The following is a 14,213-nucleotide window of genomic DNA, read 5'->3' on the forward strand; positions in this document are numbered from 1 at the left end:
CACTAAGCGACGGCCTGACCCCACTACAGCGCGCCCAGCTCTGGGATGGCATCGGGGTCACATGACAGCTAGCCGCAGGCTGGGAGGCCCGCTTCTTGGGAGGTCAGCTCATTTTCATGGTCACCCTCAGATCCTTCCCTCCCACTGTCTTTCCTATCACCTAGCCAATCCCAGCATTAGAGGAAGTAGGGTATCTAAGGACTGCGGGACCAAGCCCCGCCCCAGGTGTTCCTGGGCCAGCCAGGCCTAAGAAAGGCCCTGCGGGATTGGGTCTCAGCCTGACTTCCTCCACCTAGTACCCACCGCTGATCCCACTGGACCCCAGACCTTCCACCTGCCTCCACTCCCATGGCTCGGACCTCACCCTTTCACCTGATCATTAGGTCCCAGCACTGCCATCTTGCCTGCCCCTGGTCTTTTGGCCAGCCCAGCGGTTTTAGTGGTAAACTGAGCACCTGGGAAGCTGAGACAGGGAGGATCTTGAACTACGCTGGGCTATTCAACAAGACACTATCTCAACACAAAAAGAACAACAAAGCATAACGTGGCTCTCAGCCTCTGCAGCCTCACTCGGTCCTGGGATCTGAGCTGGAGACACAGGACACTTTTAAGTCCTCCAAGGCCCATTTCCTCCTGCCTCAGGGCCTTTGCACAGGCGGTTTCTCGGGTCCAGCATGCCCCATTCCCCACCCTTGCCAGCTCAGCCCCTACTCAGGTTTCAGAGCTCAGCTCAAAAGTTCCTTTCTCAGGGAAGCCTTCTGGTCTCCTGGCCCGGGGCCAGGCACACTCTCCTTTGCAGCTTCTCAGCTCCTTTTCCCCTCAGGCACCTGTCCCAGGTTGTGTAAGGCCCAGTGATTACCGTCTGTGTCTCTTTAGTCTGGGATCCCACAAGGAAAGGGCCTGGCTCTGTTTTGCTCTGCTCTGCCTCAAATGCTGGGGTTTATATTTCACGTGCAGAAAGCGATCGATACATGAACAAAGATCCTGATGAAAAATTAAATTGAAAAATAAAAGTTTCAGCGAATACATGAATGAATGGGCCAGACTCCAGGACGCGTCTGGCAAGTGGACTCCAGGGTGACACACAGAGGCGGGGTGGATCTGCGGCCTTTCTCCAGGGTGGGCCACGGGCCAAGCCACTCCCAGTGATGGCAAGGATGAGGTTAATGACCAGCCAACCAGCCTGAAAGCTCCTTCCTGTCGTTAAGTTCGCCCCCACCCCCACCCCAGGCCTCTCCAGGAGAACAGCACAGGATAGCTCTCAGTGGCCAGTCCAGCAGAGCCTTTCTGACCTAGCACCCACCTGTTCTGCAGTGTCTCTGTAGGGCTGGCTGAGGAAAAATGGGTGCAATCTAATGACAGCAAGGGCAAACCCCAGCTGTGTCACTACCTGTCTGTGTGACCCTGTGAAAGTCACTTAACCTCTCTGGGCCCATTTCTTCAGCTGCCAAAAAATAAAAAATAAGGACAAGAAGGTCTAGCCATGAGGCTGATGCGAGGATTAAAGGTGCCGAAACACACTGGCAAAGAACAGCCTCTTCCACAAACGATGCTGGGAAAATTCAGTGTCCATACACAGAAAACTTTAAACTTGACTCTCATCTCTCACGATGTACAAAATCAACTCCAAATGGGTCAAAGAACTCAAAGAAAAGCCTAAAATTGTAAATCTACTACAAGAAGACACAGGGAAAACTCTGGAAGTTATAGGCCCAGGCAATTATTTTATTTATTTATTTATTTTTTGGTCCGGTTGTGGGGCCTGAACTCTGGGCCTAGGCACTGTCTCTCAGCTCTTCAGCTCAAGGCTAGTGCCCTACCATTTAAGCCACAGTGCCACTTCCGGCATTTTCCCCCACTGCTTATGTGGTGCTGAGGAGTCGAACCCAGGGCCTCATGTATGCAAGGCAAGTGCTCTACCACTAAGCCACCTTCCCAGCCCCCAGGCAATTATTTTTTGAATAGAACTCCAACTGCCCAGAAAACAAGAACAAGAATTGACAAGTGGGACTACATCAAATTAAAGAGTTTCTGCACCACAAAAGAAACCTACCAGAATCAAGAGATAGCCCAAGGAATGGGAGACTTTCTCTGGTTATTTAATAGATAAAGGGTTAATATTCAGAATATACAAACAGCTCAAAAATTAAAGAGCATGCCAGAGACCAATCTTAGCTACTCAGGAGGCTGAGATCTGAGGATCATGGTTCAAAGCCAGCCTAAGCAGGAAAGGCTCTAAGACTCATTTTTTTTTTGGGTCCGGCTGTGGAGCCTGAACTCTGGGCCTGGGCGCTGTCCCTCAGCTCTTCAGCTCAAGGCTAGTGCTCTACCACTTGAGCCACAGCGCCACTTCCGGCTTTTTTCTTTTTTGCTTATGTGGTGCTGAGGAATCGAACCCAGGGCCTCATACATGCAAGGCAAGTGCTCTACCACTGAGCCATCTTCCCAGCCCTGGCTCTAAGACTCTTATCTCCAATTAACCACTAAAAACTGAAAGGGGAGCTGTGGCTCAAGTGATAGCTTTGAACAAAAAAATTCAGGGACAGTGCCTAGGCTCTGAGTTCAAACCCTAGTACTAGCACGCACACGCACACGTGAACACACACGTGCGCACACGCACACATACACACACATAAAATTAAAGAGCAAAAGAGTAAGTAATCCGCTGAGCACTGGTGCTTCACAACTGTAATCCTAGCTACTCAGAAGGCTGAGATCTGAGGATCATGGTTCAAAGCCAGCCCAGGCAGTAAAGTCTTTGAGATTTTATCTCCAATAAACCACCAGAAAACTAGAAGTGGCTGTGGCTCAAAGTGGTAGCCTTGAGCAAAAAGAGTCAGGGACAGTGTCAAGGCCTTGAGTTCAAGCCCCACCAAACACACACACACACACACACACACACACACACACACACACACACACACACACACACAAGTAATCAAACTAATAAATGGCAAATGAACAGGACAGTTCTTCAGAAAAAGTATAAACAGCCAATAGATATATGAAGAAATATTCAAAAGCTTTAGCCATAGGCAAATGCAAACCAAAGCCACACTAAGATTCTGTCTCATGGGCTGGGAAGGTGGCTCAGTGGTAGAGTGCTTGCCTTGCATGCCTGAGGCCCTGGGTTTGATTCTTCAGCACCACATAAGCTGAAAAATCTAGAAGTGGCGCTGTGGCTCAAGTGGTAGCCTTGAGCTGAATTGCTGAGGGACAGGCCCAGAGTTCAGGCCCCCACGACCGACCCCCCACCCAAAAAAAGGACTCTGTTTCACCTCATTGAGAATAGCCACCAAAATCAAACAAACAAAAACAACAACAAAGGTTGGTGAGGAATCAGAGAATGAAGCCTTACTCACTGTCTGTGGGAATGTGAACGAGTATAGCCACTCTGGAAATCAGTGTGGACGATCCTCACAAAACAAACCAGAACTTTTCTGTGGCTCTGCCACACCACCATGGGGTATAATTCCGAAGGGGAGGAAGTCAGTACACCAGAAAGACGTGCTGTTCACCACAGCCAAATGACGGAATTAGCATTTGTGCCCAACAAACAGATGAATAAAGAAGATAAGGCATATATATACGTACGCATATACCATGGAATATTATTACACAGCCATAAAGAGAAATGAAATCATATCATTTGTGGGGAAATGGGAGAAACTAGAAAACATACGGTTAAACACACCAAGCCAAGCTCACAAAAAGTCAAATATTCTGTTTTTGCCCCTAAGTGGAAACTAGACTTAAAGGCTACTGTTATTTGAGGACATGTACATACAGATATGCACCTATATACATAAATCTATGTAAATATGTCTACAAACAACAACAGAACATGATACTAACTTTGGAACTATTTAGGAGGATGTGGGAAAGGAAGAAAGAGGGTGAATAATTTTTAAATACATTGCAATTGCTGAAGACAATATAAAGAGTCTCAATGGAAGTTGTTGATCCGTAAGAGGTGAGCGGAGGGAAAAGAGGAAAAGGCTCTGTTACAGGGGGGACCAGAGGAGGGGGCGGGGGTTGACCTAATGTGGGAGGGAGGGAGGGTGGATATAATGGATGTTGTTTGTTTGCAAGGATGTCAACACAACGATGAAACCTACGAAATGGTTTCAAGAAGTGGAGAGAGGCAGGGGAGAGTGATGGATTGATTGGGAAACACCGTGTACATGCATGGACATGTCACACATGTATACAGTAGTGCTAGTCAGAGTCTAGGAGGGACACCTTTGCTTCGTCTGTGGATGGTTGGGGGGCATGATCAGCTAGCTTCTCCCCGCACGACTTTCAGAATCAAGCAACTCCTGGCTAAAAAGCTAAAGTAAACCATCCTCTTCTCCAACGGATTCAAATGAAAACTGGCAACCACATCAGGCACCACTCAAGAGGAGCCGCTAGAGGAGGACCATGCTGGTGAGTGAGGCGCGGTGTGAGGCGGCGCGTGTTTATGCTGTATCGTGACCAATAGCTGATTTCAAGATGAAGATGTCACCGCTGTCTGCAGAGTTCGGCCTTTTATATCAGGAATCTGATTTTCCTTTTTCTTTGATTGCCCTAGCTGGGGCTGTAGCATGTCATGTGTTTTCAAGACACAGTGTTGTTGTTGTTGTTTTTACAAATCATCTTAACATCTCTAAAGTGGGGTGCAATCTGCTGTTATTTCCTTTCTTTTTTGGGGGGTGGGTGGGATGAGGGCCTGTTCTTGGGGTTTAAACTCAGGGTTTGGGTGCTGTCTCTAAGTTTTTTTGGGGGGTTGGGGGTCCAGTCATGGGGCCTGAACTCTGGGCCTGGGCGCTGTCCCTCAGCTCTTCAGCTCAAGGCTAGCGCTCTACCACTTGAGCCACAGCACCACTTCCGGCTTTTTTTCTTTTTGCTTATGTGGTGCTGAGGAATCAAACCCAGGGCCTCAGGCATGCAAGGCAAGCGCTCTACCACTGAGCCACCTTCCCAGCCCTGTCCCTAAGCTTTTAAGCTCAAGGCTAGGACTCTACCACTTGAGCCACAGCTCCACTTTTGGCTATTTTTGGTAGTTAATTGGGGGAGGCTTGTGGGCTTTCCTGTGGCAGCTAGCTTTGAGCCACGATCCTCAGATCTCAGCCTCCTGAGTAGCTAGGATTATAGGAGTGAACCACCAGCAACTGGCTTGTTTTTTTCCTTCTTTTTTTTTGGAAGGGACGGTCATGGGGCCTGCGCTCTACCACTTGAGCCACAGCGTCACTTCCGGCTTTTTTCTTTTTTTTTTTTGTCAGTCGTGGAGTCTGAACTCTGGGCCTGGGCACTGTCCCTCAGCTCTTCAGCTCAAGACTAGTGCTCTACACTTGAGCCACAGCGCCACTTCCAGCTTTTTCTGCTTATGTGGTGCTGAGGAATCGAACCCAGGGCCTCATGCATGCAAGGCAAGCACTCTACCACTGAGCCACCTTCCTAGCCCATTTTTTTTCCTTCTTAACAGATTATAAAATAATAGGTAGTACCAGTCCTTCCACGGAGCTTAGCCTTTTTACTTTTCTGTCTGCAAAGAGCCGGGAAGAATACAGGAGGATCCTGGGGTCTAGCAGCAGCCTGAGTCCCTGGCACAACCTGAACTCTGATGCCCTTTCCCTAGCCTATTGCCTCAAGATCTGTCCCAGCTGCTCAAGTCTCACCCAGAGGTGGCCCCGTGGCAGCAAGCAAGTCCCTTACGCTCTGGTTCTTGGCTCCTACACATGCCACAGGGTCTTGGTCACAATGCCCACCATGTCTATAGCCACCGAAACCCTCAGGATATCCCTAGAACGAGTCCTGGGTCCACTCCCCAGAAACCTCTCCTATAGAATGACTCCTCCATCAAGCTACCCCTAAGATTTGCTCCCAAATATTCTGGGAGGTTCTCTGGCCTGGTAGTGCCATCCTGGCCTGATTATTAGGCTACCTAATCATTGATTGTAACCTATATTTTAGACAGATAGCCAAAATCTTCAGAGAAATAAAATATCTATTGTATGTTAAGTTTTAAAGCAGAGAAAACCTTCATGTAAACACAGTTCTACCACCTACTGATTGGCTTGATGGCTGTCTATCCAATCATTTTTCTGTATTTATGTGCAGACAAATATTCTTTTCTCATATTCCAACTCACATAGACTCACTGCACATGCACACATTCTGCTACTACATGCTTTTCCAGCTTCTGCGGAGACAGGGCTACAGAGTGACCCACAAAACTCCACCCTGCAAGTCCCCACAGCCCCCTCTGTGTGAACTGCAGACCCACAGCAGGGAAGCAGTGCCGTGGGCTGGTGGGTTCCTGAGGACGCTGCCCCTGTGGGGTGGGCTGTGATTTCGTCTGCTCTCAAGGCCCCTCTGGGCAGACAGAGAAGTGTGAGGTTAGTGACACTGTCCGTCCCCCTGCAAGATCAAGATCTGCTCGTAGCCTTCTGATAACAGACTGGAAGCTCTCCTAGTCCCCCAAGTCTGACTGGCTGGCATCTACCACACCTCTTCCCCAGGAGCCCCAGAAATGACCGGACACAACAGGGAACACAAGAATGCCACTGTACAGTTAACAAAGTGCTTCCATGGCCTTCAATCACCCTGTCCATCAGACTGAGCGAATATTCACCACCCCCCTTTCACAGAGGAAAAAGAAACTGAGGTTCAGAGAGGCGGGGTGGGTGCCCTACAGAAAGCAAACCCCACAACCTGCCCAGCAGTACCTCCTCCTCTGGCCTCTCACCACACCCCACCCAGGCTGTGTTGAATTCTCCTCATGTACGCCCCCCTCCCTTCCCTCCCCCACTGCTGTCCGAGGATCTACAGCTCTCTAACCATAGCTTTCCTGCCTGGGAGGCTGCGATGGATCTAGATTGTCTCCGCCCCCTCCCTAGGCATAGAAGCCTCCATATGTGGATGGCTGGAGTGAAGTTCACTCTGTAACAGGGGTGGAAATATCCCTTCTGACCCGACGTCAGAAGGGACAGGACTTGCCTGAGGAGCACACCAGGGTGGGGGCCAGGTCTCCTTCCTGCGTTTTGTGCCACAGTGCCCCTTGCTGTCTGCAATCCTGGACTGTAAGCCACTGACTGGGGTTCATTGCCGACTCCTCTTGCACTGGCTGGGCCCTACCTGTTCCGGCCAGGTGTGCAGGAGAGGCCGGCAGGAGGGTGGCTGTCTACGGTGGCCTTGACAAGCCAGGGGGGCAAACCCCTGGTGCAGCCTGAGGAAGAGCACCAGGGAGCTGCCCATCTGCTGAGCAGCCTGTGCCACGCCCGGCCTTACCAACACCTGACACACATCTCACTTCAGCCTGTGGCTGGCACCATTATGATGCCACTTTGCAGGAGGGGAGGTACAGAGAGATCCTGACCCAAGGTCAGCCAGCAGGTGAGCTGGGGCTGGAGGCCTGGGCTGAATCCCAGGCAGCTGACAGCTGGAAAGAACACGCTCAGAGCAAGAAGGCAACTCCCAGGGGCCATGGCTTCACAGAGCCGCCTCCCCCCTCCCCCCCATCATCTGGGTGTTGGAGGAATAAGACTTTTAGGCCTGGGGACAGATCCAGGATGCCTTGTAGTCACCACACCTTCCGGGGGTTGGGGAGGGGGTGGATACTGTCCCAACACTGGCCAGCCTCCTGCAAACCCCAGATGTGGAGGCAATAGCACAGGAACCAGAACCAGCTCTCAGCGAGTCCACTCTGTGAGTGACACCTCTGCGTACCTGACCTTGTCAGACATTAGACAACGCCCTACTTCCATTGGCCACACTGCCCTGACTATCAGATGATGTTGGAGATTGGTGGAGGATGTGGGAGTCTTAAGAGAAGCCACTCATAGGTCTGTGTATGGGAGCAGAAACGGAGATCTTGGACTGGGAGCAGAAATGGAGATCTTGGGCTGGGAAGGAAAGTAGCCAGAACATAGCAGCCCATCCCCCGCTCCCCCAACCCCCAGAGCTGCCAACCTTCCTGGCCTCAGTTTGCATCTGCAAAGTGGAAGCAGTAGGAACAAAGGCTGAAAGCTAGCATGGCAAAGTGTTTATGCTGATCATCAGGGCTAAGAGAAGGGGAAATCACTGGCCAGCGTGATTTCACCTATGGGTACCTTTGCTTTCTTCACTGGAAAAAAAAGAGGAATAAAAATAGTACCTCCTTCACAAACCTGTAGGATTCCATGCCATGCTGGAGGGGGTTAGACAAGGTGGACCATGGCCCTCTGACCTGCCTCCTCCTTCTCCACTCTGTTCCAGCCTGCTCTTCCAGGCACAGCTCTACCTCAGGACTTGTGCACTGGCTGGTTGCTCCTGTACCTGAATGGCTTTTCCCCAGCAACTAGCCCCACTTGCTCACTCCTTCAAGCCTTTGCCCAAGTCAATTCAAAAGCTGACTGAAAAGTGTAATCCTCTGATCTATCCCCCCTCCCATACCTTTAGCCCCCCCCCCCTTCTTGTTCATTTTTCTGTTTGCCTTTTCTCCCTATCTGATTTAAGCTTCTTCGGGGCAGACCTCTGGGGTTGTTGTGTACTATCGAACTCTACTGTCACCCTGGCTTCTAGGAAGTGCTTAACACAAGGGAGTCATTGGGAAACATGGCAGAATGGCTCAATGAGTGAAATACAAAGTCCCCAGGACAAAAGCAGATCCAGACAGAGAGTCAAGGGATGGTCATCACCATCATCACTGTTGTTATTATTATTATTATTGATTCTTCAAGGCAGTCTCATACCAACTCCGTGACTACTCCAGATTCACGATCACACCCTCCTGTCTGCACTCACCACTCAGTTACAGCAAGGATCAGTAATTACATCCTTAATTATACCTTTTTCCACTTAGGATGAACCAAATGAAATTATTGTTTTTTTAATAAGTCAAAAAATGAACTGGGCGCCAGTGGCTCATGCCTTTAATCCTAGCTACTCAGGAGGCTGAGATCTGAGGAATGCAGTTCAAAGCCAGCCAGGACAGGAAAGTCTCTGAGACTCTTATCTCCAAATAACCACCAGAAAACTAGAAGTGGCGCTGTGGCTCAAGTGGTAGAGCGCTTACTTGGAGCTGAATTGCTCAGGGACAGCACCCAGGCAGAGTTCAAGCCCCATGACCAAAAATAAACAAAATAAAATAAATGGTCAAAGCTGGGCACTAGTGGCTCAGGCCTGTAATCTAGCTACTCATGAGGCTGAGATCTGAGGATTGCAGTTTGAAGCCAGCCTGGGCAGGAAAGGCCGTGAGACCCTTCCATTTTCTACCACAAAACTGGAAGGGGCACTGTGGCTCACAGTGGAAGAGTACTAGCCTTGAGCAAAAAAGCTGAGGGACAAAGCCAAGCTCGAAAGTTCAAGCCACTTGACACACACACACACACACACACACACACACACACACACACACACACACACACACACACAAAACGCCAACTATTGGCTATTTTGCATGGTTTAGCCGGCTTCCACCCACTCCTGACAGGCACACCAAAATACCCCTTCCCCCCCACCCCCCCCTCCCAAAAATGTTTATCCAGCACAGGGCTGAAGCCCAGTGCATCCCTCCCTATTCTGACAGGGCTCTACTCCAGCCAAGGACTGAAAATAACAGGGCCCTGTGGCACTGTCCCAGTCTCCCTGAAGATTAAAAAAAAACCCACAAAAACAAAATAAAAAAAACTGAAACAATCCCAGTTTTGAAAAGAGCAAAAGCTAAAGAAGAAAACCCCTTGGGGACAGGCTGAAACCTTTTGTTATCCTGAGTCCATTTCCCTTCCCGCAGAAGGCTCTGACACAGACTTGCGAAGGCTAACCCTCGTTGCCAGCACTAGACATACTCAGCCATCACCGAGCCTGTGCCCATTCTACAGATGGGGAAAGTGAAGTCCAGTGAGCAAAATGGCTGACCTAACCACACCCTGTGGGGCAGAGAGGAAGCCTATTCTAGATCTATGACGGTTGCCATTAGTCTCATGGCCTTTCCTCTGGATTATTGCTTCTGCCAGCCACACTCTGGTAAGGTAGCTAGCTTCCTGGTGGCTCCTTTGAAAATGAAATGCAAGAGTTAGCAGAGTGAAAACATCTTCACTGTAAAATAACTTCTTACTCGTGATGGTGCTACCTGGGTGTCTTTCTTGCCACTATCCTGGGGTATCAAAGTCCCTGAAGGAGTTGCCTGAGAGCAAAGGGCAGGGCAATTCCATGCTCATGGACTTTCGCTCTGGGCTGCCAATTACCCAGTAATGTCAATGCCATGGCAAAGCCCTATATCATTGCCATTGCGATCTTGGGATTAGGATTCCTGGGGCTCTGTAGCTGGTTTGCTGTGTGACCTTTGGCCTGTCACATCCTTTGGGAGCAAATGTCTATAAAACAAAGGAGGTTGCGTAGATGGTTTCTAAAAATCTGTTTCAGGAGTCCAATAATACATAATTCTATGGTACATTAAAAAAAAAAAAGTGTCAGTATAGCTGAGTGTGGCAAGCCCATGGTACCAGCTACTCCTGAGACTTTAGAGGATAAAAGTATAAGACCTTATCTAAATAATAATAATAATAACAGTCATAACCTATAGCAAAGATGATTGGAGGTGTCGCTCAAGTAGACTGCCTGTGCAAAGGCCTGAGTTCAAATCCCACTATTCCCCCCGCCCCCAAATAGGATGACTTTTTAGTAACCAGAACCTGACATATTCCTACAGCAGCCCATGGTGGCATGAACCAGCTAGGCAGGAGCATGGCCCCAGGTACCACACATGTGCAGATGACAGGGACACAGGTAGCACTTAAGCCTGTGCTTTGGGGCAGCACATATACTTAGTCTGCTTTTATGAGGGGATAATAACCCTCATTTGTGGTCCAACTCCAGGTCTTGGGCAGCTCCACCAGGCCACAGGGCAGGGTCATGCTGGCTCTGCTTCAGCCCAGGAATCCCATCATGCTACAAATTCTCATCCAGCCTCTGCCTAATCTCCTGCCCAAGGTACAAGAAAGGCCCTGAGTGAGGGGTGGGGTCATGAAGGGTATGAAAGAGGGGAAGACTTGGAACTGATTTCTAGAAGGTACTCCTTAATCAGGACAGGTATTAGGAAGTGGGGGAAAGGCCTTCCTGGGCAGGGAGAGCCTGGAGACTGGCTGGCTCCACCCCTCACTTTATACCTGACAAGAGGTGGCTGGAGGCACCAGAAGTTCAGGGTTCCAGTCCTGACACACTAGTGGGGTCTGCCCTAAAAGGTGCTCAGTAACTCCAGCTCTGGGAGCGGAAACGTTATCCCCTTTTTCTCACCTTAGGTTCTGACCAGGGACTCTGGCAGTTGGGACTATTCTGCCTGGAGGGTGAAGGCACGAGATCACTGCCCCAGGGTGGGGACTAGAGGCAGAAGTAGGGTGGGAAGTGGTTTCCAGCTGTTGCAGCCAGTGAGCTCCCCATCCCCATCAGTGTGCAAGGGCCAGCAAGACCTTCCAGTGGTCTTGCTTATCCAGAGAGCTTGGAACCACAGTGCCTCCCAGGCACCAACCCCATGCAGACATCACCCCCCCCCCCCTCCGCGCCCCGCTCCCCCTGGTGCTGTTGCTCCAAGTGCAGCCATCACTCTGTCCCACCTGGCTGAAGCACTGAAGTGGGCTCCAGGAGATGCACCAGGAGCTCTACCCCGACCTCAAATGCAGGTGAGGGTCCGCCTGGGTCTGTGCCGGGCGGATCTGTGGCGGAGGGTCTGGCCACTGCCCGCGCTGGCCTCCTCCAGCCCCAGCCTAGGCCAGTCTCGGCGAGTGCACGCGGCACCCCGCACCCGCCAGCCCAGATCGCCCTGCGGGGATCTGGGGAGGCTTCTCCGCCTTGTTTTCCTTCGCGGGCAGCCGGAGGCCCAGCTGGTCACCCAGCCAGGTGAGGGGGGGGGGGTGTCACCGGGCCACCAGGGGGCCTGCCCGGCCGGCTGGCCGCGCCCAGGGCGAGCCGCCTCCCCACCTCCCCGCACCGGGAGGGGCGGGCGGTGCTCTGCGTGCCCAGAACCCGCAACCGCTCGCTGAGGAGGGGGCCGCACTGCGCCCGCTCTCCCGATGGGGGAAACTGAGGCCCGGGGAGGAGCGGGGCTTTGTGCAAGGTCACGCGGGGGGCTGGAAGCCGGGTCCCCGCGGCGCGCCGAGCCCAGCATCCCTGCGTCTCCGGGAGCGGCCGCCGGGGGAGGAGCGGGGGCGCAGCGCGCTGGGTCCGCCCGACGCCCCTCCGCGCAGCCCGCGTGGGCGCGGCCGCCCTACCTTGCTGACGGCCCCGCAGGTGGCGGCGGCGGCGGCGTCCCACTCCCGCTCCGCGCTGCGCGCCGCCCGCTGAGTCCCCGCGCCCGGCGCCGCCGCCTCCCGGCGCGGCCTGGCGGGCGGGGCTGGGGCAGGGCGGGGCCGGCGTGGGCGGGGCCGACGCCGACCACGCCCCTTGCCCGTCTGCCCGCCGCGCTCCCGGCCTGGGCGCGCTCACGCGCGTTCTGCACGCCGGCGCGCGCCCGCGTCCCGCAGAGTCGGGGCGGGGTGCACGAGACCCCGCAAGGGTGGGGCCCGCCAGACCCGCCTGGTTGCACGTCCGGCTTCCCTCGCACGTGGCTCAGGGCAAGGGGGAGCGACCAGCTCGAGCCTCAGTTTACGCCACCGTGAAATGGAGACTGTACCGCACCTGCATTGGGGGCCGAGGACTGGTTCAGAGGAACCTAGGCTCCGGGAAGCGCGTCCTTCCCCCGACGGCCAGGAGGGGGCGCTGCTGCAAGCCTCCCCAGCTTAGCGCCCGCGGGGGAGCCGGGGGGGGGGGGCAGGGGGGGGAGGGCGCTCTGATAACCCCGCCGAACACCTCTGAGCCGGGCACTGCCGGAGCACACACCCATTTTACCTGCACGCAGCTCGAGATCACACAGCGAACGGGAATTCCACCCTAGGCAGCGCAATCCCCGCCCCGCACCCCCCTGGAAAGAGCTCTTGTTTTTGTGGTTCAGCTCAGAGCTCAGATCAGCCCCCTGCACACGGCAGACCCTCACTTCATGGTTGTTGAGAGAATAAGCAAGCATGCTCTGCAACGGTGTGTACTTTCTTACATTTTATCCGGCCATTACTCATAACCCCATTTCATAGAGAGGAAAACAGAATGGCTAGGTACTGGCGAGCTGCTGATGACCTCTTTATAGAGATGCCAGGGTCAGTCAGTGCCTGGGTCTCTGAACTCAACGGTGAGCTGGCTGGCCTTGGGTGTTTCAGGAGACAGTGCTGCGTCTGCCTCAGAGGCTCAGGACTGGATCCAAAGGGGCCCCCATTGGGTGAAGTGCTCCCAGCACCCAGGATGGTTTATGGGCTCAGTATTTGGGCACTCCAGCAGTGGTGAGAATTCCATGATTGTTTGGTTTCCAGGAGGGTAGAGAGAGGAGCCACACCGAGCACCTCAATGTCCTGACTCACTGCAGACCCCCCTTGCTCACATCATCCCCTCCACCTGGTAGGCTCTTCCAGAATCATCTTCTTGCTCACATCATCCCCTCCACCTGGTAGGCTCTTCCAGAATCATCTTCTGTCCTTGCCAGGCTTGTGCAATGGAGTTACAGGCCATTACTGTCTGGGGTAAGGCTGGCTTGACAGGGACCGCTTTGCGGAAGAGCTGGGACCTTCCAGAGAGGTGTGTGTGTGTGTCCACACACATGTGCATGGGAGGGCTTTTCTATCCTTCTTCTAATTCTCTTGGTCTAGCCTGGATGGCGGTCCGGACCATCTGAATTGCACCCTTGGGAGGCTGGGTGCTGGTGGCTCACACCTTTAACGTTAGCTACTTAGGAGGCTGAGATCTGTGGATCAGGATTCGAAGCCAGCCTGGGCAGGGAAACCAAGAGACTCATATCCAATTAACCAGCAAGATGACAGAGGTAGAGATGTGGCTTAAGTGGTAGAGTGCCAGCCTTAAGCAAAAAAGCTAAACAAGAATGAGAGGGCCTGAGTTCAAGCCCCAGTACCAGCAAAACACACACACACACACACACACACACACACACACACACAGGGAAACTGAGTCCTGAGTGGACCCATGAGCTAGCCAGGATCTGGATTGGGTATCAGGCAGCACATCTGACTCCAAGGCTGAGCCATCTGTCAGCACCTGCTAGTGGGCCTTAGTATTGACTGGGATAGACTGGTCAGTATGTCCTCCCCTCCTTCCCAGGGCATCAGCACAGCCATCTTTGTTTACTCTGTCACACATGGGTCAACATCTTGTTCAGG

The 14,213-nt window shown here is 52.7% G+C and overlaps 1 protein-coding gene across 2 annotated transcripts in view; it reads right to left on the reverse strand.

Moving 5' to 3' along the window:
* The window catches only part of Coro2a (coronin 2A), a 54,112-nt gene extending 41,777 nt beyond the window's left edge, over positions 1-12,335 (reverse strand). Inside the window, exon 1 of one of the 2 annotated variants that reach the window (XM_042697993.1) lies at positions 12,228-12,335. The gene's annotated coding sequence lies outside the window, so the exon portion shown is untranslated. The remainder of the gene's footprint in view (positions 1-12,227) is intronic. The other variant, XM_042698002.1, reaches the window with a different exon arrangement.
* Positions 12,336-14,213: the final 1,878 nt, after the last annotated feature.

The sequence above is a fragment of the Dipodomys spectabilis genome, unplaced genomic scaffold (assembly GCF_019054845.1).
Source record: "Dipodomys spectabilis isolate Male_0828 unplaced genomic scaffold, ASM1905484v1 ptg000006l, whole genome shotgun sequence".
In the NCBI taxonomy this organism is placed as follows: Eukaryota; Metazoa; Chordata; class Mammalia; order Rodentia; family Heteromyidae; genus Dipodomys; species Dipodomys spectabilis.